Raw genomic sequence first — 7,714 nt, 5'->3', positions numbered from 1 at the left:
TGGGAACGGTAGCCATGGGGGCTGCTGGGTGTGGGGAACGGGAGGAAGAGATGAGATGTGGAGGCGTTTTCGGGACGTGGAGTTGTCCTGGATAGTGCTTCACGGACAATTACGGGACACTGTAGATCCCCCCAGGGCCCACTGGATGGAACGTGAGAGAGTCTGGGCTATGATGTGGACCATTGACTATGGGGTGCAGTGATGCTCAGAGATGAACTTACCAGGTGCAATGGATGTATCACGATGATGGGAGAGAGTGTTGCTGTGGGGGGAGTGGGGGCGGGGGCGGTGGGGTTGAATGGGACCTCATATATTTTTTTTTATTGTAATTAAAAAAATAATAATAAATATATATTAAAAAAAAAAAAGTTTATATTGCCCAACAAAAAGTGCGCATCTTTGCTCCTCTGGAGATAACTGAACAGATGAAGTCATCACATGCCTGCACAGCTGGATTTTCTTAAGAGCATTTTATTTTATGATAGTCTTTTGTTACATTTTTACTGAATATTAGGGAATATGTGTATTAATCAAGAGTAAGCTTAGGTATTTGACTAAGAACTGGATATATTCAGATATCTTTGATAACCAAGATGTTGGATTACTTTTCAATTGCATTAGTTCTATTAACAGCCTGAAAAATGCTGTAGGCATCAAATAGTGAACACATTAGTAAATATAAACCTCTGAGAAGACAGACCACATCTAACTCCTCCTTCTGTAAAATTGATATTTGTTTCAACAAGGAAAAAATGGTGGTTTGAACTGTCACTTTAGTGACTCTTATGTGAAAAAGAGCCAAAATTGAGGTGCAGAAGGAAAAACCTGCAGTTAAACTTCACAGCCTTCAATATATGAGAGGCCTCTGTGTTCTGACACGGGTTTCTCCACGCCACCCTGTGGAGAAAGGTGAAACAAACCATGAAGAGGTTACAATACTTTCACTGTAAAATACATACTCAATGCCTTTGTGGGAAAAGTATACATAGATCCAAGTACTGTTTTTGATCAAGTGAGGCATGTATACAAAGGGCTCCACTCCTCCCCAAAGCCCTCATAGAGCACCAGGATGCTGAACCTATCTGTTGAATTTGCACATTTATAACAGCAACGACAACGTGCTCTTCACTTTTCCTTGTTCCAAGGGTATTCCAAGATAGGACAAAGAATAGTGTGGAAAATCTTAAAACTCTAGAAATCTTCTAAAATAAATTGGTGAGGAAGAGAGTGAGATTCTGAATCTGTTACGGCAGATTCTTTCTTCAAGGATCAGTTCAATACATTGTTTTAGCAATAACGTAAAATTGAGACTTTTTTAGTTCTCAGTATCACACTGTGGGCTTAGAAAATCTCTCTCACTGCACATATCAACACTATGGTAAAATCGTTCCCCTTTTACACTTAAAAGCATACCGTTCTCTAATGTCTCGAGGCTCACTGACAACTCGCTTTGCACATTTCACAACTTCTGTGATGTCATCTTGCAGCAAATCTGAGACAGAGAGTGAGGAATGAAAACAACTTTCTTAGAAATTTTATTAAAGTTTACGTTTAATCAGGTTTACTTTATTAGACTGAGGTAGGAAATTATTTTCCAAGAGTCTATATATCTAAGATATGGGGAGGAAATGTTCCCTTCCTTCCATATCATTGGACATGAAATAAAGCCTTTTGTTTATTATTTAGTGAAGTTATTGGAAGTTCTGGAATTATTAATTAATATGATGGGAAGGTATCTATGTATAAGGCACTGTAGAAGAAAACTTCACTAGTAATTTTTTAGTCAGCATTTGAATATCTAGGATTTACACTAAAATAATGAGAACACAGAATGAATGCTGTATAGATGTACGTACAAGGCTTTTCATAGTGATTTATACAAGGGAAACATGGAAAAAACCTAAGTACTTATCAGTAGGAGTGGATCATAAATTATGAAATTCTCTTATTTGGAATTCTATCATGCTTTCGAAATGTTAAAACAGATATATCTGTATTTGTTGACATGGACATAATTTCGAAGCATCAAAAGCAAACTGTAAAGTAGTGCAAATGACACAATTTCATTTTTGGAAAAGTATACATTGTTTACATGTTTGTATGTAGGTACATCATATGTGCATATACAGCTTTACATTCATATACATAATTGATAAATATTCTAGAATCATATTGTTAGAGGTTTGCAATAATTAAGAAGCGGTAGCTCAGTTTCCCCTGACAGTCATTGGGTAAAGGCTAACCCCATCCCCCATAAGCCTACGTGTCCACGGGCATGGTGATTACCCACAGGTTAAATAAAGAAACCACATAGGATGGGAGTAAAGGAAAATGGAAATCTTCCTTGCCTACATATCAGAGGGAGATAAAATTCCTACAAAACAAAGAAATATCTGCTCCTACAGCATTCCAAGAAACCATAACTCCCTAACCCACTATCTTCTAGTCACTATCAGGGAAAGTTCCACCTCTAAGGGCTTCCCATTGGCCCCTGCACTTCACTCGGACCCTCGACCCCCTCCCACCAACTATCATTCCCCACCTAGGAAAGTTTGGTATAAATTCAAATTCCCCCCTTCCAGGAGTGGGCTGAAGTCTCTCTTCAGATCCCCACCATGCTGGTGTGGGGGGGAGCTGAAGTCTGTTCTTCAGACCCCCTCTGTTGGGAGAGCTTCTCAATAAATCTTTCTTTGTCTATAGTCAATCAGTCTCCCTGTCCCAGTAAGCGCCGTATTTTCTCCAACACATATGTAACAAAATAGTATCAGTGAGAGAGTTGAGTCAGGGACAGGGATTCAGGTTGGCACACTTTCATTAACTGTACTGTAGCTAAATGCCAGGGGGCTGAACGAGAGGGGGAAAGGTTACATTGCAGGAAGTTGGCGGTAAGCATGCGTGGCCCTTCGAGCTTAATCATGCATTTTCAGTTAACAAAATGGTAGTGTTAGCACATTAATGGGAGGAGTTTGCTAAAGACCCTTTATTTGTGTTTATAATTTGCACAGAGAACAAATGCGATAAAGCCTGTTTTCACTGAAGACCAATCTGGGCTGGTTTCTGGCAGCTTTAACCTGTTTGGAAGAGAGTTGACAAGACAGAGCTGGCAATGAATGGTGATAAGTTACAGGCAGGGGTGAGGGGAAGTGGTGATATTGTGCCATGTAAGTACAATAGTTATCCAGTACTGTGTGCACTAAAGATTCCATGTTATTTCCAGTTTTATATGCGTTCAACAAATTATTTGCTCCACCCCAAATAAACAAATTCATAAATTAACTTTTTAGGTGTATTAATGATTTTATAGGAACTGTTTTATTGGAGATGCAAACTAAAAAATTAAGAAATGAAATGTCATGATATTTCTAATTCACTTTAAAATCCTTAAGCAAAAAAAAAAAAAAAGTATGTGTATGTGAGGTTAGAAAGGGATTCAATTCAGCAGGGGCTAAGGACCAATGGAAAATTACCATCAGATAGTCCTAACCGCTGGTCTGGGGTCCAGGGTCTGGGGCTGGAAGGTACCAGATGAAGGTACCACCCATCACCTGACCACAGCAGGCTTCGCCATCGCCTCCGCTGGGCAGTTCCCACTCAACTGTAGTTTTCAATCCCTTTTTTGCATAAGACAGAACCAACGAGGACAATGGAAATCACAAGTCCTCATTTACGTGGAGGGGGAGAGAGAGGCAAGCCCAGCCTTAAGAAAGCAGCACCCCAGGCACAACTCAAAGGAGCACACCCGCACCCCATCTTGAGTGTGTACTTTTGCTTTGCATTAAATTCTCTTGCTATTACCTGATTAGTCCTTGAATTCTTTCTTGTAACTTTGTCAAGAAGCCACTGACCCTAGGTTGAGGTCTTTCCCTAAGACCTACCAGGGCCCCACTGACATCATATGTATCTGCATAATTTAACATACAAATGCATATATGAAACAAATATGGCAAAATGTTAATGTATATTAAAAATACATAACAGGCATATGACTTTATTATACCAATGTCTCTCATGGTCTATATATTCAGAACATTTAATAATAAAAAGTAAAAGTAAGTTAGAAGAGACCACACAAACAAATTATCCCTAAGTCTCCCCAAGTAAATGGGAAGATGGATTTGTTGTAGACAAAGCATAATTAAGGTCATTTATGATAAAAGATTGTTTCAATAACTTTTATATATTAAAAACACCAAGCTCTTATATTCCAAGACCTTTAATTGCTTTGTTAGGCTCTTACGAGGCAGCTAGCACTGAGTACCTAGAACTTGAGGTGGAGGGTGTCTAGGTGCCTAATGAGCCCTTCCAGGCTTTCACATCTGGGTTGAATCTCTATTCTTGTAAGTAAAAGCAGATGGGCCCTGTGCCATCACTCATACATTTCCTTTCTTACCATTGCAGGATATTCCACAGCTGTTAACTGCTCTTGGGGTTTTGCCATCATTACACCAGTAGCGGCTATTGATCTGAAAAATTCCATAATTGGTGCTTTTGTCTCCAGGATTGACATTTATAGCTTGTATATCATAATCACTTTCCCATTTGACCATACACACCCCTGGAAGAAATTTATTTTTAGTAATAAGGATGCAAAACCAAATCACTTATACCAAAATCAATTCAATTTAGCTAATTCTATTTTACAAATAATATATTTTTGCAAAATATTGAAGCACTTAAATGTTAAAAGCCACTGAGAGAATTTTTTTGTGATGCAAAGCACTTTGTAACACTAATGAAGAAAGGTAAAATACATTTAAAAATTTAAATGCATGTTTCTTTCATTTTCCTTACCCATCCCTTTCACAATACTCGGTCTAGAATAGAAAAACAGCAGAGTTGTTGAGTGGGTTTTGTAAATTCATGGTGGATACTTAGGCTGCTGGGAAAACTTTTTGATTAGAAGAATGAGGATTTCTCTAAGAGAAAGGAAGTTCCTTCAGGGCTCAAGATAGATTTCAATAATCAGACCTCGGAACACAAGTGTTAGAGAATAGGAAAGAATATTTCATCCATCCACTCATTCATCCAAAAAATAGGGATTCAGAGAAAATGTTTGAATTTATTATGAGAAGTAAAGTGATTATGTCCATGTCCTCAAATGCATCTTTATTCAGCCACTGTGTGCCATTGAGTCTAGGAAGGTTACAGTCAATTGAATGAAAGCTAGAGGATAATCTAGGGACTGTATAGCAAAGTGATGCATGAGGTTGGTGGTTAATTGTACAAATACAAGTCTGTTTCTTTATTACAAGGTGTTAAGTATATGGTGATATTTGGGAAAGATACAACCAATGTAACTTATAGACTATAGTTAATAGTATTATAATATTTTTGTAGCAATGGCAAAGAAGGTATTATATCAATGCCAAGGGTGAACAATGGGTGAGGGTAAAAGGGGGTCTGGTATCTTTCCTTTTGGGGTAATGAAAACATTAGACCTGAATCTCTGGACTGTCCATGTGACAGCCAGGCCCTGGGCCTTAGCAGACTTGCAGCTCCTACCCTCTGGTTGGTTGGACTTATCCTGGCTGACAGGGAGGTGAAGCGAGTCAACCACCACATCAGGGAGCCAAGAGTGCCTACAGCTACCAGCAGGAGAATTGCATCCATCATCCATGTGGAATCTAAGCCCCCTCTTGATGTAGAGGGGGACTGAACATAACCATCCCGGAGTCCACAGGATGGAGGAATAGAGTATGGATTAGAGTGGACTTACTGGTGTTCTGCTGGGGAACCATTGTGATTAGTAAGGGAAGAAATTGTAGTAGGGATGAGTAGAGGGTGGCTGCTGATGGTAGGGAGACGGAAGAAGTGATATGGTGTGGGGACATTTCCAGGATTTGGAGTTGTCCTGGGTGGTGCAGCAGGGACGGATGCTGGACATTGTGTGTCCTGCCATGGCCCACTGGGTGGACTGGGGGACACTGTGGACTACAATGTAGACCACTGTCCATGTGGTGCAGTGGTGCTTCAGAATGTATTTGCCAGGTACAGTGGATGTGCCGCGATGATGGAAGAGGTTGTTGATGTGGGAGGGGTGGGGTGGGTGAAATATGGGGACCTCATTTTTTGAGTGTAACATGTAAAAGGAAATAAAGAAGAAAAAAATACAAAAAGTAAAAATTAAAAAAAATAAAATGAACTGAAGTGATGACAACAAAACTCTGTGATGAAACTGAGAGCCACTAAGTGTACACTTTGGATGGAAGGTACAAGGCAGGAGACCATATAACACAATAAACCCATGATAAATGATGGACTGTGATTAACAGTACAAATATGAGAACAGTAGCTCATACACTACAAAAATATACAAATACTAAAACACAGAGTTAATAACAGGATGGTTAGGGGAAAATACAACAAATATGGACTACATTCTATGGACAATAGATAGCAATAATATTATAATGATGTTCCTACAGCATTTGTAACAAATGTGTCCCAATAATGTAAGTTGAAGATGATGGGAGTGATGTATGGGAATCTTGTATGGTATGTATGATTGTTTTGTAAACTCGCAATTTCTCTAATATAAATTTTAAAAAACTATTGAGGTGGGCGGTGGACTTGGTCCAGTGGTTAGGGTATCTGTCTACCACATGGGAGATCCACGGTCCAAACCCCGGGCCTCCTTGACCTGTGTGGAGTTGGTGCATGTGCAGTGCTGATGCGCGCAAGGAATGCCGTGCCACACACGGGTGTCCCCCGTGTAGGGGAGCCCCACATGCAAGGAGTGTGCCTCATAAGGAGAGCCGCCCAGCGCAAAAGAAAGTGCAGCCTGCCCAGGAATGGTGCCGCACACACGGAGAGCTGACACAAGATGACGCAACAAAAAGAAACACAGATTTCTGTGCTGCTGACAACAACAGAAGCAGACATAGAAGACGCAGCAAATAGACACAGAGAACAGACAACCAGGGTTGGGGGGGAAAGGGGAGAGAAATAAATAAATAAATCTTAAAAAAAAAAAAAACTATTGAGGGCACCTTTAATAATACCATGAAGGCAATGGAGAACTTAGAATTTGAAGTAAATATCATGGGGTAGGTTGTCCTACAAAACCATAGGGCACTTGGTGTCTTCACAGCACAGTAAGGAGCAACATATGCCCTCTGAGGCAAGCAATGTTGCTTTTATGTAAAGGAATCTGGCAAATTGAACAAAACATTAAGAACATCAAGGAAAAGATCCAGATCCTATAAGAATTAGGGACTCCCAGGGTTTGAGACTTGTTTAGCTGGTTGAATCTTCAATCCTGGGGTGACTGGGTTAGGGACATATTCCAAACACTGTCAATCTTTTTTCCTTCTAAGAATTACCATACTACCTTTAATTTGTTGTTTTATTTCCAGAATAATGTCTATGGCTCAACATTCTCTCACTTCCCAAATCACGCTGGTTGTAGCAGTTGGCATTGTTTATGAGTTACAAAAGTAGATACTGGATTGTGTTTCTAAACTGATCTGTTCCTCTGTTCATATTTGATTATATGAAATTCAGAGGTTTCACTTTTACTTCATTAAGTTATGATTAGGGATTTGATTTGGTCATGTCAACGTTGAGTCCCCATCTCCTTGGTGGGTGGGAACTCAGAGAGAAAACCACACAGCAGAGGAAAAAGTTGGAGTTTTGATGCTGGAGCCCCAGAAAGTAAACATACAGAGGAGCAGATACCTGAGGAAAGAGAGAAGACTCCTTTAGACACAGCAGA

The 7,714-nt window shown here is 39.8% G+C and overlaps 1 pseudogene; it reads right to left on the bottom strand.

Annotated features, from left to right (window-relative positions):
- Nucleotides 1-831: 831 nt before the first annotated feature.
- The window catches only part of LOC101427507 (lysozyme C-like), an 87,542-nt pseudogene continuing 80,659 nt past the window's right edge, over nt 832-7,714 (bottom strand).

The sequence above is a fragment of the Dasypus novemcinctus genome, chromosome 12, assembly GCF_030445035.2.
Source record: "Dasypus novemcinctus isolate mDasNov1 chromosome 12, mDasNov1.1.hap2, whole genome shotgun sequence".
NCBI classification, from domain to species: domain Eukaryota; kingdom Metazoa; phylum Chordata; class Mammalia; order Cingulata; family Dasypodidae; genus Dasypus; species Dasypus novemcinctus.
The sequence above is the reverse complement of the archived record's forward strand: the minus strand, read 5'-3'. Positions and strand labels throughout refer to the sequence as shown.